The sequence below is a fragment of the Cynocephalus volans genome, chromosome 11, assembly GCF_027409185.1.
Source record: "Cynocephalus volans isolate mCynVol1 chromosome 11, mCynVol1.pri, whole genome shotgun sequence".
NCBI classification, from domain to species: Eukaryota; Metazoa; Chordata; class Mammalia; order Dermoptera; family Cynocephalidae; genus Cynocephalus; species Cynocephalus volans.
The window spans coordinates 103,890,732-103,902,724 of NC_084470.1; the positions used below are offsets into that span (position 1 = coordinate 103,890,732).

At 37.6% G+C, this 11,993-nt stretch overlaps 1 pseudogene; it reads right to left on the bottom strand.

The window, feature by feature from the left end:
- Positions 1–9,357: 9,357 nt before the first annotated feature.
- LOC134390204 (mortality factor 4-like protein 2) lies at positions 9,358–10,165 on the bottom strand (annotated as a pseudogene).
- Positions 10,166–11,993: the final 1,828 nt, after the last annotated feature.

An 11,993-nucleotide genomic window follows, 5' to 3' on the forward strand; every position in this document is an offset into this window, starting at 1 on the left:
CTCACTGACCACACCAGTGCGTTTTGCCATGACACTGAGGCTCCTGAAGTCGGGTTTCTAGGCAGTGCTGGCGCCTCGTGCACATGTGGTCACTGGCTGGTTGTGGTTGGGATGCTGCCTTACCTGACCCTCAGCCCACACTCTGGGAGAAAGCCTGCCAGAATCTTGAGCTGGCACCATGGGCTCTGGCCCCTGGTCTCAGTGGCTGCCATGTTCCCTACATGCCACAGCGAGCACCTTTGCACATGCGTGAATCTGATCAGGCTGCGTCCCTGACGTGGGTTTGGGGTCAAGTTGGTGCATGTGCAGGTGGGTAGGGGGCATCCACCTGCACCGGGCAGCATCACCTCTAGAAGATGCCTGTAGAGGTCAAGGGTTTGGACCCCAGTACCCGCCAGGCACAGCTCTTCAAAACCCTGTTACTGTTGTGTTAATTAGGTGACTAATGTTGTCATTCGCTGGAGGTTGTGGGCTGGGTACGTTCCATCTTCCAAGGCCGGCCGTCTTCTTCTGACTGTGGCCTCTCCAAGTGACAGTGACAGTGAGTGAAACTTGTGTCTGCGAATGGAAGGGAAAAGCAAGAGGACTGTCAAAGGTTATCAATGGAGATGACTCCTGATTAATAAAGAAGCCACACCACACACACTGTGATGTCCCTCTAAGGCAGTCACTCCCTCCATTCACCACAGTAGCTCTTCATTTCCATATTTAAAATGCAGAGAATAAAAAGGAATGAAAAATCCATTCTCACTATGTTCACTTCAAACAAAAATGACTGGTTAATGTGCCGAGAAGCTGTCATTACTGCTTTTGTGAAGGGTAGTTGTGAAGTAACGACTCCACAGAGATTTCTCAGCCTACAAATTGTGACTGTACATTTCTGAAATTGTCTGTCAAATAAACAGGGCATTTAGTAAAAAAAAAAAAAAAAAGAAGAAGAAATACTTCTCATGAGTTAGATCGTTTAATTTTCCCAGGCCACTATAAACAGTGATCATACATCTGACAGGGAAGGGAAGACTGCTAGAGCCAAATGCACAAGAGACAAGAGAAACAATAGCTAACATCTTTCTAAAAGTGTAAAAACTAAATCGCCCCCTGAAGACAGCTCTAAATTTACAGCATAATAAAATCCAAGCAGTAACTAATTAAAAAAAAAATACTACTGCATTTCTTTAGAACTCCAAATACATTTCCCCTTTCAAATGTTATAAATGGTGATGGGATTTTCAGACCAGTCCACAAAATCATCCATGGTATCTCATCATTACTACAGTATCTGAACACCACTTACAATAATGCTGTTCCAGGAAAATGCATTCAGAAAATTCCAACATGGAAAGAAATGGCTATTTCTCTACTGTCACAGCCTAGCTAATGAGAGAGTAAGCTTCCATTGCTCCCTTTCACCCAAACTAAAAGTCACATTGGGACCAGGCTTCCAAAAGGCAAATGCTAAGGCTGAGAAGCAACAGGACAAAGAGACTACATAACCTTGTGCAAATCAAAACAGGTGTTAGGGTTTTTATAAATGGGAGAGAGAAAAGTAGGAAATATAAAATGTTTTCACCTTTTCCCCTTCTGTTCACACTTTTATTCTCCCTTTTTCCTTTTATCTGAGGAAAAACCTCATGAGGTTGGAGAATCCAGGCAAAAGAAATCCTTCTTTTAGGAGTGATTTTACAATCAATTGGGCAAGGAGAGGAAACTTATTAACAATAATATGTCCAATGTAATATTATTAAGAAATTAATAAAACAATACAGTACACAGTTTTAGAAAGAATTGCATTCAGTGCTTTTGGACACTTTAACTGTTAAGTTTCAAATGAAAACTTTTCATTTGCACAGTTCATTTACACAGAATAATTTCCCCCAATTATGTGAAACAAGTGTGAAGCAGAACGACATACAGTATGAGAAAATGTATGTAGGAGTATACACACATATACATACATATATATGTCTGAAAGTCAAATTCTGTACAGAAAAAAAGGATAAAAAAATTTAATAGTGTCTGAAAATTATATAATCTGCATTTCCAAATAAGATATTTTCTGAGCACATCATCAAATCAGAAAATCTGGCAAACACTTGTATATGTCAGGGGAAAAAACTGAAAAATTACTTCATCTCGTAGATATGAGAATTTGTATCCTTCTATTGTATTTCCTTGCAGCATTTTTTCTGTGTGTGTGTGTATACATATGTGTTTTATATAACACACAGTTTACGTATACTTTAAAGTCTTGGTTTCTGCTTTTTTCCACTTCACGTTAAATTGAGAGCACTTTCTGTGCTCCAATGTCTTTGAAATATGTAAAGCCACCTTATATCCCATTATATGGATATACAATAATTTAACAATTCCCCTACCATAGGGATCATTTAGGTTGTGACAGGTTTTCAGTCTAATAAGTACTTTTCCACTGAATGCCCTTGTATATGATCTTTAATGCATGATTGGAAGTTTCTTTAGGACAGATAATTAGACATGATATTATACTATATAAAAGGATATGACCATTTGTAAGGCTTCTTATACATATCACTAAACTACTTTTCAGAGTGGCTGTATGAATTCCCAATTCTAATAGTGCATACGTGCACCCTCCTCATTCTTAATCTTTAGGTTTTGATAACAAGGATTCATAAATAGAACTTTTCCAATTGAGTTTATACATGTTATCTTATTCACTTAAGTCTAAAAGACAAATTTTAGAACACTATTTTATGAGGTTAGCTTGAAGTATAATCATTAATTTGCACTTATGTTACTGAAAAAGAAGCAAATAAAAGGGCCAGTGATTATAAAACATCCCTTGCATTTATGAGTTAAAGTATAAATTAATTTACTCACAACAAGGACAGTTCTCCAGAAGAATATACCAAATGAAACAATTCCCAAGAATGCTGTTACAAGTACAGGTTCCCATGACAGTCCAAAGAAATCTGGCGCAGGCTGAACATCATCATGCAATGTAGCAACAACCTGAAATAGACATATTAGAAATAATGGGAAGCCTTAAAGAAATTTGCAATAATGCAGTCAGAAAGAGTCAGCCATAGAAATTCTATTGCAAAATCCACCAGATAACAACCCCCTCAAAAAGCTTCAATAGCTCTTACTGCTTCAAGAAAGACAGGATGTTGGCAGTCTCATTTCTTGTTTGACTCGTAGTGTTTTTAAATATTACCAGTCTAAACGTCTTTAAGTTGGGCATATATTTCCAGTTAACAGAGACCCTGCCACATCATTTTGTCCAACACATAGCTAGAGTCCCTCTGGATCATACTTTTCTCTTGGTTAATTGGATCTTATTACTTTAAAAAAAAAAACGTAAGACAAAAAATTTAAATATAGTATAAGTAATCAAGTTTCATGGCTGCAAATAAAACCAATATGATGGTAATGGATGTCTTATTCCTCTAAAAATTTAAACTTTAATTTTGGTCTACTCTTATGTAACAAGGACACATGCTAAATCAGATAGCTCATGGTAACTGGTCTAGATAATCCCTGAATTTAAGTGTCTTTAAAACTTGGTGCCTTAATTTAAAATGTTTCCTGGGAGATAGTCCATTGAACACCTGCCAGCTGCACACTGTTTTTGCTGCCTTCTACAAGTACCCGAGTTAACTACCATACTGACTCCATCCCTCAACAGTGCCAGGGGCCACTGGGAAAAGACACGCTGGCTCTCAGTGTTTGGATAGTGGCTTTAAAGATAACACAGCACCTGCCACTTCTAACTGTTCTGTAAGAAATGAGCAAGTGATGACACTTCAAGTACATTCCCACTAGCCTCCCTAAACAGCACAGCAACATCCTGCATGCCTCAGGCCTGACATACTCCATTTCCTTGGCCAGGCCGGTCAGGGCACCCACTCCACTCAGAACTCATCCACCCACCTGCCAGAACTGGGGTCCCTCCGTGGGAACGGGGATCGTCATCTCCAGCAGCTTGGCTGTGAGGGCTGTGTACAGCACTGACAGGGGTCCCCAAAGCACCCTGTCCGACGTGGCAACAGAAGGCACAATGGCAGCGACTGCCAACATCACGTATGGACAGGTAGGGGGTGAGACGCTTCCCTGCTGAACGGCACAGGACTTGTCTCCTTCACTGCCTCTTCTCACGGTGACTGTCTCGCTCAAGGCACAGAACTCGTCTTTTTCATCATCTCCTCTCATGGAGACCATCCTTCTTACAGCATAGGACTCATCTCCTTCACCTTCTCCTCTCATGGATACCGTGCAGCCCAAGGCACAGGGCTTGTCTCCTTCACCATCTCCTTTAATGGAGACCATCCGGCTCACAGAGTAGACTGAAATCCGTCTGTCCCCTGGCCAGCTCTTCGGCCACTGAACACTGAGAACACTGTAACCATGGGGATGATAGTGAACAGTGTGCACAAGTCAGATGGCGCTGCGTGGGCGGGGCCTTCGTGGGCAGCCAAGCGGAAGCATTCAAGCAGGGGGAGGTGAAGAATGGGGCTCACTCACCGTAGGAGCTAAGTGAATTTCTATGTCGTATGCGTTGGGACATCCTAATTATGTCTCAAACTCTAGGAGCAACAAGGGAAGAGATTTGTAAAGTTGATTATTTAAATATAGAAAACCTTGCCCAGTCCCCCACCCCAAAAATTGCAAAATAAGCAAAATTTGACGGTGACAACCTGAGAAAATATATTTGTAACAAATTAAAAGGGATTAATATTTCTAAAATATAAAAAGCTTCACAAATAGAGAAGAAAGTGGCCAGCAAACCTATGGAAAAATGGGCTGAAAGAATGAACGGATCTGGGAAAAGAAATATAAATAGCTTGTAGACATATGGAAACACACTCTGCCCTGTTCATAATAAAAGAAATACAAATAAAGCCTACACTGAGACACCATTTCTCACTTACCTTGGCCAGATCCAATTATGTGACCACATGTGAGGATACTTCAAAAAATATGTGGAAAAACAGAATTAAAAGATAATACGAATCTTTCCATAAGCTTTTTGATATACCTTGTACTCTGCTGGTGAGTGAATGTGGTGAAAATAGCCACTGTCATGCATTGCTGATCACTATGCAAAATGATACAACCCCTATGAATGGGAATTTTGCAACATCGCCCTAAGTTAAGTGTGTATTTACACATTGAGTCAACAATCCCAATTCTAAAGCTCTATCTCAAAGATATTGGAGAACAACGGATGTTGAAAACATATATGCACAAAACTATGTTACTCCAGTTTTATTTATAGTAACAAGAGTGGAAATAAAATGTCCATCAATAAAAGAGACATTGAATAAACCAAAGAATACTGTGCAGCTATAAAAAAGAAACAAAATAATTTTTTATACTGCTTTATATAAAATATGGTTTCCAGAATATTAAACAACAAAACAAAACGTGGCACTTGGTATAATCAGTCTTTCAAATTTTAGCTATTCTAATAAATGTGTAGTGGTAACTCATTGTTGTTTAAATTGGACAATTAATGATGCTGAGCATTTTAAAATGTGCTTCTTTGCTACCCACAAATCTTTGGTAAAGTGTTTATTTTACTGGGTTATGTTTTTCTGGGCTTTTTTCTCAAATGTGCTTTAAGAGTTCTTTATATATTTTGGATACAAGTCCTTTATTAAGCAGATGCTCTGTAGTGAATTTTTCCCAGTCTGTGGTTTGTATTTATTGTTTACTTTGAAAAGTGTTTGTTTTGATAAAGTCCAAATTATCAACTTTCACTTTCATGAATCATGCTTCTGATGTCAAATCTAAGAAATCTTTGCCTAACCCAAGTTCAACAGAAATTTTCTCTTGTTTTTCCTACAAGTTTTATAGTTTTAGGTTTTACATTAAAGTCTATAACCCATTTTGAATGAGTTTATGAATATGACACGAGGTATGGGTGATTGTTTGCACAGAAAGAGCCAATAGTTCCATTTGTTGAAAAGACATTCTTTTCTCCATTTAATTTTCTTTCCACCTTTGTCAGAAGTTCATTGCCAGATATGTGTGGATCTATTTCTGGATTCTCTATTCTGTTTCAATGATCTATTTGTCAGCTGTCCTGATTACTTATAAAGTCTTGAAATTATGTAATGTTTGGTCTACTCTAGGACCTTTCTATTTTCCATAAGAACTGTAGAATCAGCTTCACATTTTTTTTGGGTCTTTTTTGTGACCAGTACTCAGCCAGTGAGTTCACTGGCCATTCCTATATAGGATCCAAACCAGCGGCAGGAGCGTCGCTGTGCTCCCAGCGCCGCACTCTCCTGAATGCGCCACGGGCTCGGCCCCACATTTTTTATGAAAAACAACAACAACAAAATCCTGCTGGGATTTTGAATGGGATTATGTTGATTCTAGTGATCAAACTGGATAACTGACAGCTTAACAATATATTTAGTCTTCTGAATTATAAACAAGATATATTTCTCTATAAATTTCGGTCTTCCTTAATTTCAGTAGTATTGTATAACTTTCAATGTATATGTCTTACACGTTTTTTGACATACTTATCTTTAGGTACTGCATTCTTCTTATACTGTTGTACTTGGAAATTTCTTAAAATTTCAGTTCCCAATTGTTTATTGCTAGTATATAGAAATAAAATTGCTTTAGATTTAAATCTTTTTCTGGCAACTTTACAAAACTCCTTTATTAGCTCTAGGAGCTTTTTTATAGGTCACACCAGATTTTATGCATAGATGTTCATGTTTTCTGCAAATAAACAATTCTTCCTTCCCAATCTTGATGCATTTTATTTCTTTTTCTTACCTTAATGTACTGGCTCTTGCCTTACTGAACCTCAGCATGATGTCTAATAGATGTGATGAGAGTAGACATCCATGTTTTGCTTTCTGATTGTGGGGAAAAGCATTCAATCATTCACCATTAAATATGATATTATTGTAAGATTTTCATAGAGCCTATTTAAGTTCTCTTCTATTCCTAGTTTGTTGACTTTCTTTTTCCAGCAGTAATGCATGTTGGATTATTTTTTCAAATTCTTTTTCTGTGTCTATTGAGCTGTACATATGGGTTGTCTTTTCTAAGTTTGTGATCATGGTGAATTACACTGATTTTTTTGTCTTTTTTTTTTTTTTTTTTGCAGCTGCTTGGTACAGGGCTCTGAACCCTTGACCTCAGTTTTATAACAACATGCTTTAACTAACTGAACTAACTGGCTAGCCAGTTTAATTAATTTATTTTTAATTTAGACACATTTGTACATATTTATGGAGCAGTGTGATGTTTAATACATGTATAAAATACGTAATCAAATTATGGTAATTAGCACCTCAGACATTTATCATTTCTTTGAGGTGAGAGCATTCAAATTCTAGCTATTTTGAAATATATAATATATTACTGTTAACTAGAGTCACCCTACTGTGTAATGGAACAGTAGAACTTATTCCTCCTATCTAACTGTAACTTTTGAAATGTTAGATGAAACTTGTATTCTTGGGATAAACCCTATGTGGTCATAATGTATTTTCCTTTTTATATATTGTTAAATTTGATCTGCTAAAATTTTGTTTAGACTTTTTGTTCCTATGTTCATGAGAAATACTAGTCTGTGTTTTTTTTTTCTTGTTTGTCTTGATTTCATATCATAACACTGGTTTCACTTAGATACGAAGTATTTTCTGTTCTTCAATTTTCTAGAAGGGTTTGTGTAGAATTAGTATTATTTCTTCCTTATAGGTTTAATACAATTTACCAGTGAAGCCATATGCGCTGGAGCTTTCTTTGTGGAAAAGTTTTTAAGTAAGAATTCAATTTGTTTTATACTGACAAGTTTACTGAGGACACCTATTTCTACTTGAGTGAGCGTTTGAAGATTGTGTATTAGATGGAATTTCTTCATCTAAATTGTCAAGTTAATTGGCCTAAGTTGTTCGTAGCGTTCCCTTGTTATCATTGAATATCGGTAGAACCTAGGGTGATGCTCCTCAGTGACTGCTGATATTGGTAATCTGTGTCACCTCTCCTTTTCCGGATCACTTTGGCTAGAAGTTGATCAATTTTATTACTCTCAAAGAACCAGCTTTTGGTTTCGTTGATTTTCTCTATTTTCCTTTTGTTTTCTATTCCATTGACTTATGCTCTTATCTGTATTATTTCCTTTCTTCTCCTTACTTGGGAATCACTTTATGCTTCTTTTTCTAGTTTGCTTTGGTGAAAACTGAGGTCACTGATTTGAGACTTTCTTTTTTCCTAATATAGGTAGTGCTATAAATTTCCAAGCAGTGCTTTAGTGGCATTGTACAAATTTGACATGTTGTGTTTTCACTCTCATTCAGCTCAAAATACTAATTTCCCCATTGACTTTAACTCATAAGTTATTTAAAGTGTATCATTTAGTTTCCAAATATTTGAGGATTTTCCAGATTTTCCCACTATTGATTTCTTTTTTTTTTTTCTTTTTTCGTGACCGGCACTCAGCCAGTGAGTGCACCGGCCATTCCTATATAGGATCCGAACCCGCGGCCGCTGGGAGCGTTGCCGCGCTCCCAGCGCAGCACCCTCCTGAGTGCGCCACAGGCTCGGCCCTCCCATTATTGATTTCTAATTTAATTTTGTTATGGTCACAGAACATACTTAGTATGCTTTGAATCCTTTCACATTTATTGAGACCTGTTCTATGGCCAGAATATGGTTTATTTTGGTAAAAGCTCCATGTACACTAAAAAGAATACGCATTCCGGTCTTCTATACATGTCAATAATATTAAGATGTTTGATGATGTTCACACCTTCTAGATCCTTACTCATTTTCTATTTATTTGTTCTATTATTGAGAGGTGAGTATTGAAGTCTCTAATTATAATTGTAAATTTATTTTTTACTGGTAGTTCTATCAATTTTTACTTCATGTATTTTGGTTTTTTGCTGCTTTGAAATTTAGAAACAAATTTTATTTAAGATCTGAAATACAATTGCTAAAATATCAACTTTTCCACAAAAACTTGGTTACACAATGATGCATTGACTCTATCATGTTAGAATGTGCATTAGAATCAAATACAAAAACCATTAAACAAACCACCATCCTTCAGCAACTTAAACAAAGATAGTATACCTAAGAAATAGCATAGATGGACTTGCAGATAGGATGGGCTGTTTCACTTCAAGCACCATTAATAAAAAAGAGCACAATTGCATGGGTTTTCAAGTATATACATTAAGTTGAATCATTTGGCACTAGGAATCAGGGTAGTAACTGGGATTAATCGTGCATTAATTAGCATGATTGATCAGGACATTAAATCAGTAGCATTAACACATATAGGAAATTGTGTAGTGTCAAAGGGATAGAACCACCAGCGTTCAAGGAATATGGTCAACTAGGCTAGGCAACAAAATGTTTTACTGAATGTTTATTCTTTGGCGAATTACTGCATACACTAGCAACTTTGAAATGAGAAAAAAAGCTTGCAATCCTTGTGGAATTCTTTGCCAGATATTTTTGGAATTCATGCAAATAGCCCAACAATAACACAAGGCTCTTCTCATCAAGGGGTGTATATGCCAACATTGCTCCGATTCCTGCAAATAATCTCAGTAGTTGTGGCGCTCTGTAAAAGTATGACATTGGTGCATCAGGGTGAGCTGAGAGGATTGCAGCATACTGGAGCCTCTCAAATTTGTCAAGCAGCTGAGTGCCAACATCACGTTGAAATATTCTTTTATTCCTGCCACATTTCATTAACTGCATATTCCTTACTATTGATGTTTCCCTGTGATTTCTTGCAATTCACATACTCTTCCAGAATGGCATATGTGTTTCTCTTAGGAGTTGAAAGAGCTGCTTCTGCCTCGTAACTAAGTCCCAGTCCTCAACAAGCCATGGTTTTAATTCTTCAAGAATCTTCACTTTAACTTCCACCCTGTTCTTAAATACCAGTTCACTTTCAACAGTATGGTGCACATGGGCCCTTTTCTTCCAAGGGGGCTGAAGTGCTTCACTGGCACTGCCACTATCTCCATTTCCATGAGTCTTCTGTTTTTTTTTTTTTGTCTTCCTAATGGATCCTGAAGGGAGGTTCTGTGCTGAGCGACCCCCACCATCATCCTGGGAGAGCTGGTTCAAGATTCTTCTGCTGTGGACCAGCTGTCTTCTTTCCTGAACAGGCCCCTCTCATCTTACTTCTCTGAGTGTTGCTTCTAGTTGGTTTTTTGAAGTTGTTTTCTTCCACAAATTGTTGTCCATGAGTTTGAGAACCCTGCTTTCTGGAACTCATTCAACCCTGTATTTATTCCAACCAACAATCTTCCTTCTTTTCCTTCCAAGAACGCCTAGTGAGTTCCCAGATGGACTCTTATAGATCTTCTGGGATGGTCTCGAAGGATGAAGTAGGAGACATAACCTGGAAAGGAAAGCAGGTTCTGCAAAGATGAAGAACTTTTGTGAAATCATCCAAGATTCTGCAATCAGGGACGGTTCTGCAATCAAGATCCAATCTGATCCTTACTGTACAGCAAACTTAGCTTTTCTGATGGTGACCTGAAATCCAGTTCTTCCCAGCAGCTGATGTGTGATCTCTGCTGTTCCTACAACTGCCATAGCATGCTTCATGTATTTTGAAGGTCTATTATTAGGAGCACAAACATTTAGAATTGTTATATTGTCTTAATTCACTGACTCCTTAAAGAAATAACTTTCTTTATCCCTGGTAATATACTTTGCTCTGGAATCTCCTTTGTCTGGTTTAATATAGTCACTCCAGCTTTCAATGGACTAGTATGAGTGTGGGATATGTTTTTTTATTTGAAGGGTGATCCTGGTAGACATGTAGTTGGGTCATGCTTCTTTACCCAACCTGACAATCTCTGCCTTTTAATTGGGGTATTTAGACAATTTCCACTTACTGTGATTATTGATATGGTTAAGTTTAAACTCAGCATCACCTTTTCTTCCATTTATCCCATTTGTTCTCTGTTCCCTTTTCCCTCTTATTCTGCCTTCCTTTGGATCAGTTGAGTCTTTTTAAAGATTCTAATTTTTTCCTTTGTGGGCTTATTAGCTATAACTTCCTGTATTGTTATTTTGTGGTTGTTTTAGGTTTTATGGTATATACATCTTTAACTTAATCATAGTCCTCCTTCAAATGACACTGCACTACTTCATGTCTATAATAAGAACTTGATTGTGGAATATACTATATAGAGTATATGTACTTCACAGGGCCTGGTTTTCCAAAGCCTTGCAGTTTCATATATTGACCTTGCAAGGACAGGAAATTTTACTCAGGGTATAATTCTCTGTTGCAAGATAAGGATTGTGGCACAGCAGTTTGCTGTCTCAAAAGACAGACTAGTTACTGATGGTTATGTAAAGATACTGAGAGATTGCTGTTAAGAAGGAATGTTTGCTAAGATCAAACTTGTTGCTAGGACCACTTACTTGTCTACTGGAATGTCATCTGGCTTGTTTCACTGAAAGTTACCAGCCTATACTGTAAACTATAACCCCACCTATGTCTCTTCCTGTAACTTCCTGGTCTGGAAAATAAATGCAGGAAGAGAACCCCATGTCAGTGTTCATTTCCCAAGGAAGGGATGCCTCTCTCTTGAGGGTCCCAAAGATAGATTAACCAATTTGGGGCCTCTCACTGTGCAGTAGAGATGGTCTTTGAGTAATCCTTTGCATCTCCGTCACCCAGGGGAAGTGGGGTGACAATTCTGTGTGGGCGAAGCAACACAAAGCAACACTTGATGATAGTTAATACCATTTCCCCCCCCTCTGACCTTTATACTATGGGCATATGTTTTACTTTTACATATTTTCTAAATCCCATATACAGTGATATTTATATAATATGAAAATGGTTTTGTATATTTACCCATGTGGTCCTCATTTCCGGCATTCTTCACTCCTTTGTGTAGCTCCATAACCTCCATCTTTTGTTATTTCCCTTATGCCTAAAGAACTTCCTTTAACATTTCTTGTTTCTTGGTGACTGCCCCATATGTCCTTTAAAATTT